The sequence below is a fragment of the Vigna unguiculata genome, unplaced genomic scaffold, assembly GCF_004118075.2.
Source record: "Vigna unguiculata cultivar IT97K-499-35 unplaced genomic scaffold, ASM411807v1 contig_129, whole genome shotgun sequence".
Classification (NCBI taxonomy): Eukaryota; Viridiplantae; Streptophyta; class Magnoliopsida; order Fabales; family Fabaceae; genus Vigna; species Vigna unguiculata.
The window spans coordinates 14,664-33,515 of NW_021010833.1; the positions used below are offsets into that span (position 1 = coordinate 14,664).

At 27.6% G+C, this 18,852-nt stretch overlaps 1 pseudogene; it reads right to left on the bottom strand.

The window, feature by feature from the left end:
• Positions 1 to 15,960: 15,960 nt before the first annotated feature.
• LOC114171180 lies at positions 15,961 to 18,609 on the bottom strand (annotated as a pseudogene).
• Positions 18,610 to 18,852: the final 243 nt, after the last annotated feature.

Consider the following 18,852-nt stretch of genomic DNA (forward strand, 5'->3'; position numbering starts at 1 on the left):
TAAAAAGAATTAAAAAAGTGTTACAGGAGATAGAACTTGACAAATTTAAGAACACAAATCCTATCCTGGTATTGGCCAACTTGTTTCTTGTTAAATTTTTTGCAAGTTTTGTATAAAAAATATCAATTATTTAAATTTTAAAGAGTAAAAATTAGTAAAAGAGTAAAGAAGTGTCATAAAAAGAACAAAATTTTAAAATGTCATAACACCAATAATCCCTTTGACAATTTGCAACAAGTTTCTTATGAAATTTTGAGGAATTTTTATGTAGAAAACATGAATTATTTACATTGTAAATAGTAGAAAGTAGTAAAAAACAATTGAAAAATTATTACCTAGAGATTGAATTTTTGAAATTTCAGAAACTAATCCCATTTGAGTATCCGCCAAACTGTTTGTTATGAAATTTTGAGATCTTTTTGTACATAAAAGTTGAATTATTTGAATTGTAAAGAGTTAAAAATAGTAAAACATTAAAAAAGTTTTAGCAGGAGGTGAAATTTGTCAAATTTAAGAAAACAAATCCTATACTAGTATTGGCCAACTTCTTTCTTGTGAATTTTTTTCCTATTTTTATATTTAAAATTTCGATTATTTAGATCTCAAATAGTAAAAATTACTAAAAAAATTAAGTAACTGTCACAAAAGCAAGAAAATTTTCAAATTTCGTAACGCCATTAATCCCCTTTAAGTATTTGGAACAAGTTTCTCATGAAATTTTGAGCAATTTGTATGTAGAAAACCTGAATTATTTAAGTTGTAAATAGTAGAAAGTATAAAAAAACAATTGAAAATTTGATACCTAGAGATTGAATTTGTTAAATTTCAGAAACTAATCCCATTTGAGTATCCGCCAACATGTTTATTATGAAATTTTGAGTTCTTTTTGTACATAAAATCTCAATTATTTGAATTGTATATAGTTAAAAACAGTAAAGAGAATTAAAAAAGTGTTACAGGAGATAGAATTGTCAAATTTAAGAACACAAATCCTATCCTGGTATTGGCCAACTTGTTTCTTGTTAAATTTTTTGCAAGTTTTGTATAAAAAATATAAATTATTTAAATTGTAAAGAGTAAAAATTAGTAAAAATGTAAAGAAGTGTCATAAAAAGAACAAAATTTTCAAATGTCATAACACCAATAATCCCTTTGACAATTTGCAACGAGTTTCTTATGAAATTTTGAGGAATTTTTATGTAGGAAACATGAATTATTTAAATTGTAAATAGTAGAAAGTAGTAAAAAACAATTAAAAAATTATTACCTAGAGATTGAATTTTTTAAATTTAGAAACAAATTGCATTTGAGTATTTACCAACCTGTTTGTTATTAAATTTTGAGATATTTTTGTACATAAAATTTTAATTACTTGAATTGTAAATAGTTAAAAATAGGAAAAAGAATTAAAAAAGGGTTACCAGGAGATGGAATTTGTCAAATTCAAGAACACTATTATCTCCTTTGACTATTTGCAACAAGTTTCTTATCAAACTTTGACCAATTTGTATGTAGAAAACATGAATTATTTAGATTGTAAATAGTAGAAAGTAGTAAAATAAATTGAAAATTTTTACCTAGAAATATAATTTTTTAAATTTCAGAAACTAATCCCATATGAGTATTCACCAACCTCTTTGTTATGAAATATTGAGATTTTTTGGTACATATAAGTTAAATTATTTGAATTGTAAATAGTTAAAAATAGTTAAAAGAATTAAAAAAGGGTTACCAGGAGATGAAATTTGTCAAATTTAAGAACACAAATCCTATCCTAGTATTGGCCAACTCGTTACCTGTGAAATTTTTAGCAATTTTTATATATAAAATATCAATTATTTAAATTGTAAAGAGTAAAAATTAGTAAAAAATTCAAAAAGAGTCACAAAAAGAAGGAAATTTTAAAATTTCATAACACTAATAATCCTCTTTGACTATTTGCAACAAGTTTCTCATGAAATTTGGAGCTATTTTTATGTAGAAAAGATGAATTATTTAAATTGTAAATAGTAGAAAGTAGTAAAAAACAATTGAAATTTGTTACCTAGAGATTGAATTTTATAAATTTCAGAAAATAATCCCATTTCAGTATGTGCCAACTTGTTTGTTATGAAATTTTGAGATCTTTTTGTACATAAAAGTTCAATTATTTAAATTGGAAATAGTTAAAAATAGTAAAAAGAATTAAAAAAGGGTTACTAGTAGATGGAATTTGTGAAATTCAAGAACACAAATCCTATCCTAGTTTTAGTTAACTTGTTTCTTGTTAATCTTTTTGCAATTTTTTATATAAAATACCAATTATTTAATTTGCATATAGTAAAAATTAGTAAAAAATCAAAGAAGTGTGACAAAAAGAAGAAAATTTTAAAGTTTCATAACACCAATAATCCTCTTTGACTATTTGCAACAAGTTTCTCATGAAACTTTTAGCAATTTTTCTGTAGAAAACATGAATTATTTAAATTGTAAATAGTAGAAAGTAGTAAAAACCCATTGAAAATTTGTTACCTAGAGGTTGAATTTTATAAATTTCAGAAATTTAATTCCATTTGAGTATCTGCCAACCTGTTTGTTATGAAATTTTGAGCTCTTTTTGTACATATAAGTTCAATTAATTGAATTGTAAATATTTAAAAATAGTAAAAAGAATTAAAAATTGTTACGAGGAGATGGAATTTGTCAAATTTAATAAAACAAATCCTATCCTAGTATTGACCAACTCGTTACTTGTGAAATTTTTTGCAATATTTATGTATAAAATATAAATTATTTAAATTGTAAAGAGTAAAAAATAGTAAAAAATTAAAAAGTGTCACAAAAAGAAGACAATTTTCAAATTTCATAACACCAATAATTCCTTTGACAATTTACAACAAGTTTCTTCTGAAATTTTGAGCAATTTTTATGAAAAAAACATGATTTATTTAAATTGTAAATAGTAGAAAGTAGTAAAAAACAATTGAAAACTTGTTACCTAGAGATTGAATTTTATAAATTTAGAAACAAATTGCATTTGAGTATCCACGAACCTGTTTGTAATAAAATTTTGAGATATTTTTGTACATAAAATTTTAATTACTTGAATTATAAATAGTTAAAAATAGTAAAAAGAATTAAAAAAGGGTTACCAGGAGTTGGAATTTGTCAAATTCAAGAACACAAATCCTATCCTAGTATTTGTTAAATTATTTCTTTTTAAACTTTTTGCAATTTTTTCATATAAAATATCAATTATTTAATTTGTATATAGTAAAAATTAGTAAAAAATTCAAGAAGTGTGACAAAAAGAAGAAAATTTTAAAATTTCATAACACCAATAATCCTCTTTGACTATTTGCAACAAGTTTCTCATGAAATTTTGAGCAATTTTTATGTAGAAAACATGAATTATTTAAATTGTAAATACTAGAACGTAGTAAAAAACCATTGAAAATTTGTTACCTAGAGATTGAATTTTATAAATTTCAGAAACTAATCCCATTTGAGTATCTGCCAACCTGTTTGTTATGAAATTTTGAGATCTTTTTGTACATATAAGTTCAATTATTTGAATTGTAAATAGTTAAAAATAGTAAAAAGAATTAAAAAGTTGTTATCAGGAGATCGAATTTGTCAAATTTAAGAACACAAATCCTATCGTAGTTTTGGCCAACTCGTTACTTGTGAAATTTTTTGCAATTTTTATATATAAAATATAAATTATTTAAATTGTAAAGAGTATAAATTAGTAAAAAATTAAAAAAGTTTCACAAAAAGAAGAAAATTTTCAAATTTCATAACACCAATAATCCTCTTTGACTATTTGCAACATGTTTCTCATGAAATTTTTAGCAATTTTTAGGTAGAAAACATGAATTATTTAAATTGTAAATAATAGAAAGTAGTAAAAACCCATCGAAAATTTGTTACCTAGAGATTGAATTTTATAAATTTCAGAAATTTAATTCTATTTGAGTATCTGTCAACCTGTTTGTTATGAAATTTTGAGATCTTTTTGTACATAAAAGTTCAATTATTTGAATTGTAAATAGTTAAAAATAGTAAAAAGAATTAAAAAATTGTTACCAGGAGTTGGAATTTGTCAAATTTAAGAACACAAATCTTATCCTAGTATTGGCCAACTCGTTACTTGTGAATTTTTTTGCAATTTTTATATATAAAATATCAATTATTTAAATTGTAAAGAGTTAAAATTAGTAAAAAATTAAAAAAGTGTCACAAAAAGAAGAAAATTTCAAAATTTATAACACCAATAATCCCTTTGACAATTTGCAACAAGTTTCTTATGAAACTTTGACCAATCTGTGTGTAGAAAAGTATAAAATAAATTGAAAAATTTTTTACCTAGAAATTTAATTTTTTAAATTTCAGAAACTAATCCCATTTGAGTATTTGCCAACCTGTTTGTTATGAAATATTGAGATTTTTTGGTACATTCAATTTTAATTATTTGAATTATAGATAGTTAAAAACTAGTAAAAAGAATTAAAAAAAAAGAGATGAAATTTGTCAAATTTAAGAACACAAATCCAATCCCAGTATTTGCCAACTTGTTTCTTGTTAAATTTTTTACAATTTTTTTATATAAAATATCAATTATTTAATTTGTAAATAGTAAAAATTAGTAAAAAATTAAAGAAGTGTGACAAAAAGAAGAAAATTTTCAAATTTCATAACACCAATAATCCCTTTGACAATTTGCAACAAGTTTCTTCTGAAATTTTGAGCAATTTTTTTGAAAAAAACATGATTTATTTAAATTGTAAATAGTAGAAAGTAGTATAAAACAATTGAAAAATTGTTACCTAGAGATTGAATGATTTAAATTTAGAAACAAATTGCGTTTGAGTATCCACAAACCTGTTTGTTATGAAATTTTGAGAACTTTTTGTACATAAAAGATCAATTATTTGAATTGTAAATAGTTAAAAATAGTAAAAAGAATTAAAAAAGGGTTACCTGGAGATGGCATTTGTCAAATTTAAGAGCACAAATCCTATCCTAGTATTGGCCAACTCGTTACTTGCGAAATTTTTAGCAATTTTTATATATAAAATATCAATTATTTAAATTGTAAAGAGTAAAAATTAGTAAACAATTAAATAAGTGTCACAAAAAGAAGAAAATTTTCAAATTTGATAACACCAATATTCCCTTTGACAATTTGCAACAAGTTTCTTCTGAAATTTTGAGCAATTTTTATGAAAAAAACATGATTTATTTAAATTGTAAATAGTAGAAAGTAGTAAAAAACAATTGAAAAATATTTACCTAGAGATTGAATTTTTATAATTTAGAAACAAATTGCATTTGATTATCCGCGAACCTGTTTGTTATGAAATTTTGAGATATTTTTGTACATAAAATTTTAATAACTTGAATTGTAAATAGTTAAAAATAGTAAAAAGAATTAAAAAAGGGTTACCAGGAGATGGAATTTGTCAAATTCAATAACAGAAGTCCTGTCCTAGTATTGGTTAACTTGTTTCTTGTTAAACTTTTTGCAATTTTTTTATATAAAATATCAATTATTTAATTTGTATATAGTAAAAATTAGGAAACAATTAAATAAGTGTGACAAAAAGAAGAAAATTTTCAAATTTCATAACACCAATAATCCTCTTTGACTATTTGCAACAAGTTTCTCATGAAATTTTGAGCAATTTTTATGTAGAAAACATGAATTATTTAAATTGTAAATAGTAGAAAGTAGTAAAAAACCATTGAAAATTTGTTACCTAGAGATTGAATTTTATAAATTTCAGAAACTAATCCCATTTGAGTATCTGCCAACTTGTTTGTTATGAAATTTTGAGATCTTTTTGTACATAAAAGTTCAATTATTTAAATTGTAAACAGTTAAAAATAGTAAAAGGAATTAAAAAATTGTTACCAGGAGATGGAATTTTTCAAATTTAGGAACACAAATCCTATCCTGGTATTGGCCAACTCATTACCTGTGAAATTTTTTGCAATTTTTATATATAAAATATCAATTATTTAAATTGTAAAGAGTTAAAATTAGTAAAAAATTAAAAAAGTGTCACAAAAAGAAGAAAATTTTCAAATTTCATAACACCAATAATCCCTTTTACAATTTGCAACAAGTTTCTTATGAAATTTTGAGCAATTTTTATGAAAAAAACATGATTTATTTAAATTGTAAATAGTAGAAAGTAGTAAAAAACAATTGAAAAATTGTTACCGAGAGATTGAATTTTTAAATTTAGAAACGAATTTCATTTGAGTATCTGCGAACCTGTTTGTTTTGAAATTTGAGATCTTTTTGTACATATAAGTTTAATTATTTGAATTGTAAATAGTTAAAAATAGTAAAAAGAATTACAAAATTGTTACCAGGAGATTAAATTTGTCAAATTTAAGAACACAAATCCTATCCTAGTATTGGCCAACTCGTTACTTGTGAAACTTTTTGCAATTTTTATATATAAAATATCAATTATTTAAATTGGGAAGAGTTAAAATTAGTAAAAAACTAAAAAAGTGTGATGAAGGATTATCTTGTTCCTTTTTAAGATGATTGAATATGGTGTGAGTTGATTAAGAAATCTAAGTGAAATCCCAACTGGACATTAAGATAGCAAGCTATCTAGATGTGAAGGTTCCTTTCATAAAGCTCAAGAAAAGAAGATGATGGATTGATTCAAAACAAAAAGGAAATGGAAAACACATAAACCATAGAAAACCAAGAAAAATTAAAGGAAGAAGAAAACATAAAATGGAAAGAAAAGAAATGGTAAAAAATGTGAGAAGCACGCCACTACAAGGCTAGGCTAGAAGCCATGGCAACCTTGAAGATGAGTGGATGTGTGCCGCCACTTGCTATGCAAGATAAGGCTTAAAAGTATTCACTCCCAAGGGAGGAAACTCTCACAAATGGTTGAGACACAAGAGTGTTTTTACTTCAAAATGTTCAACCCTTTTACATGTCTAGGAGCACCCCTTATATAGAAGAGTTTAGGGGCCTCTAAGAAAATAAAAGATACATAAGGATGTCTCTACAAAAACCTAACCCTAGCTTCTAGAAACTAGGTCAAATAAGGTTACAAAAAATGAGAGACAAAAGAGCTAACTATGGTGTGTGCAAGGCTAAGTTCGTTCTAGCCCAAAAGGAGACAAAGAATGTGTCTCATATGTCTCCAAAATGTGGCCAAAGTGTGCTAAAAACAAAGGAGACCAAAGGTACATAGGTACACTTGTTTTATGCCTTTTACTTTATGCTTTATGCCTTTGCTTTACTCTCTCCTCCACATCATTTATGCTCCCCAATCATCATGCGCCACCTAGCATTGCTTTCTTACTCCTAATTAACCTACAAAGCAAATAAACATAGATTAACATGTTGGCTTAAGTCAAGTCAACTATAGTGAACAAGTCAAACCTAGTCAAAGGTCAACAAGTCAACTAAAGTTGATTCAACTAAGTCAACTTAGGGAATCAAAAATAGCAAAGACAAATGAAAGGGATGAAGGATTAGTGAACTTCCTTTCTAAACATGCTTAGTCTTCTTAAGCATTTGCCTCCATCCTTGGTTGGGGTCAATCCTTCATCATCCTCCCCTCCTTGGAGAGAATTTGACCACAAATTCTTTAAGCCTTTGTAGATAGAGCTTGACTTGATTTGGGGGAGGATTTGCGCCTCCCTTTTATGAGCTCTTGTTCCATCCTTTCTAAGGGTATTACCCCTAGCTTTGGTTAGGCCATCTTTATTTTCTAGACTATTCTTCCTCTCTTGCTTGTACTTTGGGCCTTCCTTTTTGGCTTGGAAAGAGAAGGAAGGGTGATGTACATCTTGCTTTGGAAGAATTTTTTTGTAGGCAAGTAACACCTTGGTGAAAGCTTACCCCTTTTCTTTTTCTTCTTTATCTTTTCTTATTATATTTCTATCCTTATTAACTTCTTGAGGTGATAGAGGTAGTAAAGTGGTCTTTTTCCTATTTATGAAGAAAATGTATTGGTTGGTATGGCCATCATGTAAAGTTTGTTTATCAAATTGCCATGGCCTACCTAGTAAGATATGTGTGACTTCCATGGGAACAACATCACATAGCACCTCATCTTTGTAGCTTCCTATAGAGAAGTTAATTAGGACTTGTTTATTGACATCTATTTCTCCCTCTTTACTTATCCAAGCAAGCTTGTAGGACTTAGCATGGGGAATGGTCTCTAAGCAAAGCTTTTCCACCAACCTTGTGCTAGCTACATTGGTACTACTTCCTCCATCAATAATTAGAGAGCAAACCCATTTGTTAATTTTGCATCTAGATTGAAAATTTTTTTCTCTTTGAGTTGGCTCAAGCTCACTTTGATCTTGACCTATCATGCGCCTTAATAACATAGGGTCTTTCTCAAAAATTTTAGTTTTACTAGAGGAAGAAGATTCTTTTGAAAGAGAATGGGGAGATGAGTGTTCACTTTCAACATCATTACTCTTCTTTAAGATCATGGTCCTTTTAGTTGAATAATTTAAAGCAATGTGATTATAACCCAAACATTTAATGGAACTTGATCTTTGAGAAGTGGAATGGTGAATGTGATCACTTGGTGACTTACTTTTACTTGGTGGTTCTTGATGAGAGTTAGAAGGGAACTTATCATGTTTCTTTTTATCCTTTCCCTTCCATGAGTGACTAAAGTAGTGGTTGGGTGAGTAACTCTTCCTTGCCCTTCTTTTTCTTTTCAATTGAATTTCAATCCCAAGGGCAAGTGTGAAAACATTTTCAAGAGTGGAGTACTCATACAACTCTACTTGGTCTTGTATGTCTCTCCTAAGACCACTCACAAATCTTTTTATTTTCTCTTTGTTAGTTTCTTTTATTTCAACCCTACGCATTTGAGACTCTAATTCTTTAAAGTACTCACTCACACTCATAGAACCTTGGTGAAGCCTTTGGAGCTTCAAAAGAAGTTCCTTCCTATAGGAGGGAGGAACAAATATAGCGCGCATAAGAGATTTAATGTCCATCCAAGAAGCCGCAGGTGGCCCTTGGTCATAATTCTTACAAACTTTATGCCACCAAGTATTGGCATACTCCAAAAATCCTAAAACTACTAGATCAACTTGTGCTTGATCCTTTACATGATTTTCATTGAATATTTGATCAACTTTAGCTTCCCAATCAAGGAAGATTTTGGGATCACTTCGACCATAAAACTTAGGAATCTATAGAGTTTGCTTCTCTTGTGATGGGTTGCACCTAAAATGCCCTCTTTTCCTAGGCTCTCTTTCTTTCTCCCTAGCTTCAAGCCTTTGAATGTGCTCTTGGATTCTTAGGTCACTTTGCTCCTTGTCTTTTCTCAATTGTTCAAAGGCCTCCTTCCTAGACAACTCCAAATCCCGAAGCAATCTCATCAATGTATTATTTTTGTTTAGTGTAGGTGCATTTGATGAACTTGCCATGATTCTTACAACAAAAACACTCAAATCGGAGACAAAATAAATGGATTAGAGGTTAGACAACATGAAAGCTGAGACCAAATCCAACCCAAAATGTAACCCAAGTGTTTAGATCACTCTCCCAAAGTAACAAGGCAAGGCTAGCACTCAAAATCCACCAAAGGAGTGAAGCAAACACTTTTCAAAACTTGTTCAAAACCTTTCAAATGCAATACAAGTGATTCGGCCACAACATCCCAAGAGTTTCAAGAAAAGAAAACTACTAAGACAAAACAAAGAATACCTAGTGACAAGCATAAAAACAACGAAAGCTAAACTCTAAAGAAGAAAAGTTTGAGACAAAACTTTTAACAAGACTAAAACAATGAAAAGCACTTTTAAAGACTCTATGGAAAGCATTTGAACAAGCCAAGATTATACCTCAAATCATGTATACACCATGAAAGATCATAACCAAGTCAAAACATGGAACTAATTTGCCAATATCACTAAAAATCCAAGTATAAAATTTGGTAGCATAACACCTAGTAAAAATTGCCAAATGGATTCACCAAGCATTGTAAAAGCTCTCGGCCAAACTGTTTTTGGTCTTGAAAACACTTTTTCTTTTCAAAACTAGGTACTTAAAATGATGAGAAGAATGTTTTAGAGTGTCTTGAACACTTAGTTCCTTAAAATTAGGTCAAAATCAATTTCAAGGAGCATACAACAACACAAGGCATAGATCTCATGCAATAGTTCAAAAACTTAGAAACAAGAACAAGAAAATTCAAAGAAGCATATGACAAGAGACTCAAGCAAAAGTTAGACACATTTAAAGACTCAACATGACATACACAAAGACACAAACATGTAGCTATCATGCATTTAAACTCATGGATTTGAGGCTCAAAGACTAAGCATCAAAAGACAAGTTATCCAACCACATTTAGGAGCAAAAGAATCACAAAACCGAAGCCAAAAGTGCCACAACATAACCTGAAAACGTTGTTTTTCGTATTTTCGGCAGCTCTGACCTTTGTTCACTCATTTGATCATAACTCTCTCCACAGAACTCCAAATGCGTTAATTCATTTTTTGTTGGAAACTACACTCACAGAGCTTTCTTTTGATATAAAGAACGTTACTTTTGGAGCACTGAGCTAGCTGCAGTATTTTTTTCAAAAACGCACACGTTGCTGCCAGCACTGTTTTTATGTGGACCATTCAAATATAGCTACACAAGACAAGGTTAGAACATGAAACCATCATATTCAAGGACAACCAAAGCTCTAGATACCAAATGATGAAGGATTATCTTGTTTTCTTTTAGAGTTATGAATATGGTGTAGTTATTTAAGAAAGCTTTTTGAAAATTCCCACTGGACATTAAGATAGCAAGCTATCTAGATGTGAAGGTTCATTTCTCAAGCTCATAAAAGGAAGAAGAGAGTTGGATTCAAGCTTAAACTCACACGACATTACCAACACTTAAAGAACCAAAATGAAAGAAGAAACATTAAAAATGGAAAGCATAGAAGATGAAGCATGGAAGAAGCACGCCACTCATAGGGGGGGATCTAAGCCAACCAAGCCCTAGAGATGAGTGATGGTGCCGCCACTTGCAAGCAAGATAAGGCAAAGGTGAGTTCACTTCTAGGAAGGAGAGCTCACGAAAATTTAAAGGTTGAAACACAATAGTTTAGAAACAAAATGATCAACCCTTTTACAAGATAAGGAGCACCCTTTAAATAGGAGTTCATAGGGGTCCTTTAGCAAATACAAAAACATGAAAAAGGATTAACTAGCAAACCCTAAACCTAATGTGAGAGTGAGTCTTGGCCAAGTGAAGGGAGATGATTGGTGGAGGCATTCCTATGAGGATTCTAGGCCAAAAGAGGAAGGAGACCAAGTGACCTTCTAAGGCATAAACCACAAAGGCAAAAGGAGACAAGGTACATGTCTACTTTTGCTTTTGCTTTTTGCTTTTTGCTTTCCTCTCTCTTCCACTTCATCCAAGTGCTCCAATCACTAAGTGCCACCTAGCCATGCTCTACTTTCTCTTAATTACCTACAAAACAAGACAAACAAGGATTAACATGTTGGTTTAAGTTAATCTAATCTTGGTCAAAGGTCAACTTTGGATCAAAGTCAACAAATCAACCAAAATAAGTCAACTAGAAACCAACTTAGGAAATTCAAACTAAAGTAATGCAAAACAAAGATAAAGGTGATGGAATAGAAGACTGCCCTCTAGACATGCTTCTAGTGATCCTTCTTGAGGGAGCTTCTAAGGAGGTGATCACACCTTCATCAAAGTGTCACAAAAAGAAGAAAATTTTCAAATTTCATAACACCAATAATCCCTTTGACAATTTGCAACAAATTTCTTCTGAAATTTTGAGCAATTTTATGAAAAAAAACAATATTTATTTAAATTGTAAATAGTAGAAAGTAGTAAAAAACAATTGAAAAATTGTTACCTAGAGATTGAATTTTTTAAATGTAGAAATAAATTGCATTTGATTATCCGCGAACTTGTTTGTTATGAAATTTTGAGATATTTTTGTACATAAAATTTTAATTACTTGAATTGTAAATAGTTAAAAATAGTAAAAAGAATTAAAAAAGGGTTACCAGGAGATGAAATTTGTCAAATTTAAGAACACAAATCCTATCCTAGTATTGGCCAACTCGTTACTTGTGAAATTGTTAGCAATTTTTACATATACAATATCAATTATTTAAATTGTAAAGAGTAAAAATTAGTAAAAAATTACAAAAGTGTCACAAAAAGAAGAAAATTTTCAAATTTCATAACACCAATAATCCCTTTGATAATTTGCAACAAGTTTCTTCTGAAATTTTGAGCAATTTTTATGAAAAAAACATGATTTATTCAAATTTTAAATAGTAGAAAGTAGTAAAAAATAATTGAAAAATTGTTACCTAGAGATTGAATTTTTTAAATTTAGAAACAAATTGCATTTGAGTATCCACGAACCTGTTTGTTATGAAATTTTGAGAACTTTTTGTACATAAAAGATCAATTATTTGAATTGTAAATAGTTAAAAATAGTAAAAAGAATTAAAAAAGGGTTACCAGGAGATGGAATTTGTCAAATTTAAGAACACAAATCCTATCCTAGTATTGGCCAACTCATTTCTTGCGAAATTTTTAGCAATTTTTATATATAAAATATCAATTATTTAAATTATAAAGAGTTAAAATTAGTAAAAAATTAAAAAAGTGTCACAAAATGAAGAAAATTTTCAAATTTCATAACACCAATAATCCCTTTAACAATTTGCAACATGTTTCTTCTGAAATTTTGAGCAATATTTATTAAGAAAACATGAATTATTTAAATTGTAAATAGTAGAAAGTAGTAAAAAACAATTGAAAAATCTTTACCTAGAGATTGAATTTTTTAAATTTAGAAACAAATTGCATTTGAGTATCCACGAACCTGTTTGTTATGAAATTTTGAGACTTTTTGTACATAAAACATCAATTATTTGAAATGTAAATAGTTAAAAATAGTAAAAAGAATTAAAAAAGGGTTACCAGGAGATGGAATTTGTCAAATTTAAGAACACAAATCCTATCATAGTATTGGCCAACTCGTTACTTGTGAAATTTTTTGCAATTTTTATGTATAAAATATCAATTATTTAATTTGTATATAGTAAAAATTAGTAAAAAATTAAAGAAGTGTGACAAAAAGAAGAAAATTTTCAAATATCATAACACCAAGAATCCTCTTTGACTATTTGCAACAAGTTTCTCATGAAATTTTGAGCAATTTTTATGTAGAAAACATGAATTATTTAAATTGTAAATAGTAGAAAGTAGTAAAAAACCATTGAAAATTTGTTACCTAGAGATTGAATTTTATAAATTTCAGAAACTAATCCCATTTGAGTATCTGCCAACCTGTTTGTTATGAAATTTTGAGATCTTTTTTACAAATAAGTTCAACTATTTGAATTGTAAATAGTTAAAAATAGTAAAAAGAATTAAAAAATTGTTACCCGGAGATGGAATTTGTCAAATTTAAGAACACAAATCCTATCCTAGTATTGGCTAACTCGTTACTTGCGAAATTTTTAGCAATTTTTATATATAAAATATCAATTATTTAAATTGTAAAGAGTTAAAATTAGTAAAAAATTAAAAAAGTTTCACAAAAAGAAGAAAATTTTCAAATTTCATAATACCAACTAGCATGAGACCCGAGCGTACGCACGGGTCGTGTTTTTGGTTTTTAAAATTTTTGTTTAGAAAACAGATTTTAATATTATTATCAATAAATCAATAATTTAATTTAAAAGTTATAGATGTTATAATTGTCAATTTAGATATATTTAAACGATAAAGTCATCTAACAATGATATAATTATATATTTATGTATAATTAATTATTGTTATGTATTATGTGTTATATGTTATGTGTTTTTGAGTAATTTAGAATAATCAATTTGTGATAACATAGATTGTTATTTTGTTTAGATTAAGAAATGTCAGTATGATGTTTTTTAGAAGTTTAATTACAAAACATTGTTTGTAATAATAAGTTTAGAGTTTTAGTCAAGATTAAAGAGTAAAAAATAGGTGTTAATTTTTTTTGTTTTGGATTTTCTTGTTAGATTTCAAATTAAAATATATTTGAAATAACTTAATCATGTTTTTTTTTTATATTTTTAATATTTAAAACAGATTTCATTGTTAATATATATAAATTAGTGATTTGAATAATTATTATTGTTATTGGTTTAATTATTTAAATATTATTCTTATTTAATGATTAATTATTCACCCAACTATAAATTTTGGAAATAAAAGAACACATAGTGGGATAATCCTGACAAAATTTTTCAGATATAGATACTTTATTTCAATCCACACCTCTTGAACCGACATAGTTGGAACACTTTTATTGTATTTGAATTTTTTTATTTTTAATCTTAATTTATATTAAAATTAATGTAATATTCTTATATTCAAATAAATAATTATGAGTAATTTTTATATATAAATTTTAATGATATGAGAAAAAGATAAGTAATTAATTATGAGTACTTTTTATATAATATATTAAATAAAATTAAAATTTATAATTAAATTTCTAAATTATAAATTATATTAAAATGAAAGGTATTATATGGATTGTTGTTAAATTAAAATGTAGGCATATTATACAATATAACATAAAATTGATGTTTAAATTTTTCAAAAGAAGCATATTTATAGATATAAACCTATAAACAATTTAAAACATTGAAGAAGCATTTGTTTAATAATAATAATAATAATAATAGTAATAATAATAATAATAATTATAATAATAATAATAATAATATCAATAACAATAATAATAAAAATATTAATAATATTAACTTTACTAAAACTACAAATATTAATAATAATACTATTACTATGATTAATTGAAATAATATTCTAATACAAATAGTGCTAAGACTAATAATCTATAACAATATATAAAGGGGATTCTCCTTTTTGTGTCCACCTTTAAAAATACTAATTTTACCCTTTAAATATAATAATTTATTAAATTTTTAAAAATTGACTGTTATTTTTACAAATATTTTATAAAATCAGCTATTTCTGCTTCTTCTCCACTTCTTTATTTATTAATGGTTATTCTTTCATCTGTTTTGATATATTTCATTTTATTTTTAATAAATATAATTTTAGGTTATTTATTAACTTAATAATATTATAATATTATCACCTACTAATATAATTTCATATTTATTTACACAAACACAGTAACGTTGTGTTTACGCTGGTTAAAAGAGAATTACGTTATGTTATTTTAATAAGTAATATATTTATGGCTGTTTTGTTTTTATGAAAAACACTAATCTGTATAGTTAATAAAATATTATAATAAAATTTAACAAAATATTATATTATCACGCTTTATCTATTAAATGCATAATTTATAATATCTTACATAGTATATATCCAGTACCAGATTCTGTTGTATGATTCCATTTATTAGAAGCCAAAAGTACATATTTTAATAATTAATTTATAAAATTTAAAATATCTCAAAGTTGGACAATAAAAATATAAATATAAAACGTAGTACATTTAAATCATAAAACTGTTTTACTAAACTTTAATACGAAATATTTGAAAAAAAAGACTTTGTTGAAGATTCTTACACTCCATCAAATACTTGATAATGCAATAAGTTGCACCACGTCTTTATCTATGGACATCTCTATCTTCAAAATAAGTTTTTCTACCAATGTTTATCTGTAACTGTAGAAGACTTTTCCTAACACTTAATGGAAAATTCAACTTCACATAATAAGGATAACATGCAGTTGAATTAAATATTCTTATGCGGATAAAATCTCAATAACTAATTTTAATTGTGGTCATTTAAATATTAAATAGTGACATCAAAATAAATATAAAATAATAAATTATTATATATATATATATATATATTATTAATATTGAAATAAAAATAAACTATTATCTAAAATAAAAAAGAAAACGGTAACAGCAACAAATACTCCTATCTAAAATATGGCTTCTAGTAAGATAGATGTGAGTATGGTATTCAACTTTGGAACCTCCTCCTCAGCAACAAATACTTCTATCTTTTCTCATGGGATTGCATCAGCAAATTGCAAAACAATGTCATCTACAATAATAACAGGTATGCAACTAAATATCATAGCCTCTACCAATCTTAGGCTCCAACGGGTCCATCCAAGTGGGTATACGCAAAACACAGCTACTGCATGTCCTTAAAGTACGTGGTTGGATGCTTAGTGGAGACATCAAATAGAGGATTGTCCTTAAAAGTTCTCCCACACTGCTACTCTTGCACCTCTGCAAGATTACACAACATGGCCCGTTTATAGTTAGTCCAAATTACAATAGTTATATGAATCAAAGTCCCTAGTCATTGCATCTTTTATAAGAAAATGTAAATCAGATTTCTTATGCAGCTATGATATAGAAGAAATAAAAGGCTACACACTCGGACATTCTTGTTTAAACTTGTAATAAGGCCTACCTTGCATAATAACCACCTTCAGAGTCATTGCCAACATCATAAAAGTCATCGAAAATACACAAAAATGACCTAGGAGTCTTATTAGGAATTAGGTGGGTGTGGATTTTCTTGGTGAAAAGTATGGAGAAATGGTATTTGAGCCCTCTTTCGGGCATATGTGATTCCTCTGTCCAAAGGTTTGAACCAATGTAGCACGCTTTAGCAGTTAAAGAATCCCCTCTTTCAATTGCCTTCTCTTCTATATACAAATTAATATAAATATATAATAAAAGTGGTATAAATAATGAATGTTGAAAATAATGCACAAAATTTGTACCTCGTAATGAAAACATGCCCCAAAATTTTGAGGAACCACAAAGAAGTGATGTGCCCCCTATGTGAGCCTTCAATAAGGTCAGTTGGAAGAAATAAGCTTTATGGCACTTCTTATCATTTGTGGTCATTGTATACAGGGGTATAAAACCTCTTCTAGATTAAAGTTTCAACAGGGCCAATAAGAGAAACCGGTGATTAAAGATTTTAGTTGCAAACATATGGTTGAGGCATCTTGGATCTTTTTGCAGAATTTTCTTATTATACTTACTTGGAAGTTCATATACAAAAACCTTCAATCTCACCACGGGATTATCTTCCAATACATCATCAGCACTACCTGCAGTTGGTTTAACCACAACATGCTTATAACCTCACAAATTTAAAAAGTGTATTAGATTTCAATATATCTCTAGAAATATAATTGTTTAATATAATTAATTGAGAAAGTACAAATAAAACTCTGACCGTGTATAATTGCATATATGAAGCAGCATAAATCTAGATACTGAATAAGAGCTTAGTTTATAAGTTTCATTAAACCATGTGGTTTCAAACTATTTTAATCCAATACACATAAAACATGAGAAAATATGACCAAATCAATTGAGAAGCCTCACATTCAACTACCACATATTTCCAGCTTATTTATTCAAAGAAAATAGTTAGTTGCATTTTATGGCCAACCCTTTTATTTTAATCCCATTTCTGGATGAAATCCACTATGGTTTACCATGCTAAATTCTCTCTCCCTATAACAATTATCTAAGATTTAAATAGACATCGTTAACCTGCTTCACATTTTATTTATTTCTTATTATTGGTGTAGGATATTCATTAAATAGTAAATATTCACAGTTTTGAAATATTCTCATTTAAAACACAACACTTTTAGTTTCAAGTATACTGCATAATTGCCCATTGATCTTTATTTATACCTCTCTTCTCTTATTTGATCTCCTTCCCAAACCCCAAACCCAAACAAATCCTTCCTTAAGAGTTACAGATGCATTGAAATGAGGAAATGTTCTAGCCACGTAATCTAAAAAGTAAGCTTTTTGCCACAAATGCAGACAACAATATCCAAGAGGCCTTTCTACTTCAAGTGGTATTTTTTGATTCCAATATATTTTATTGAAGTAAATATTAATAAAAATAAATGTTTAGCACAAATTTTGGCAGCAAGTAGAAGAAAGTTTTACTGCTCTCTCCAAGCACGAAAAAAAAAATTGAAGCCTTGTCTACCAATTTTACAAAAAGTTTCCATACTACATTTCAAAAACTAAAAAAGTAAGGACCAGTGTTGTACCTCTGAAAAAATTGGTCAGCGAGAATTATTTCCTCTGTCTCCTTGAACTTCTTTCTAACATCCAAATTTAGGTCCTCGAGCTTTGAGCAGGGCTCAAACTCATTTGCAATATCCCTCACCGTACTAATGATAATAAAATAAGCAGTACATTATAAAGATACATAATGGATATTTTAAGTCATACATTACGAAGACAGAATTGATAATATAAATCATATGCAATATCCCTCATCTTCCTGAAAAATGTTTGTGCAAATATAATGACTATTTCACTCTTCATCGAATACAATACAATACCTTTTTCTCAGATGGTATAGCTACCCCATTTGTTGCATTAGATGACCCCGTCCTATAATGAGTACTTGAAATATCAGATCCATCAAACAGAAAGAAGTAAAGAAGAACAACCAAGAAGCAACTAAAAAGTTAATAAATTAAATAAATAGAAAGAAAAGTACATTCATCAAATGAAACAATAAATCGTAACATGTACCTTCTATGTGCTATTTTAACAACAAACACCATCTCCCCAGCATTTCAAACTGCTACAGAAAAGAAAAAATAAGCACACAGATAAATGAAACGCCTTTTCTTGAAGAGACATAAAAAAAAGGTTTTCTGCAAAGATCAAACATTTGAAAGCAAAATACATAAAACCCAAACCAAGATATGATATAGTTGTAAAATTGTAAAATGGTAAAGACAGAATTGGGAGACATGAAGCATAGAGAACAACACCATCAAGAAAAACATGTACAAAAATCAAGA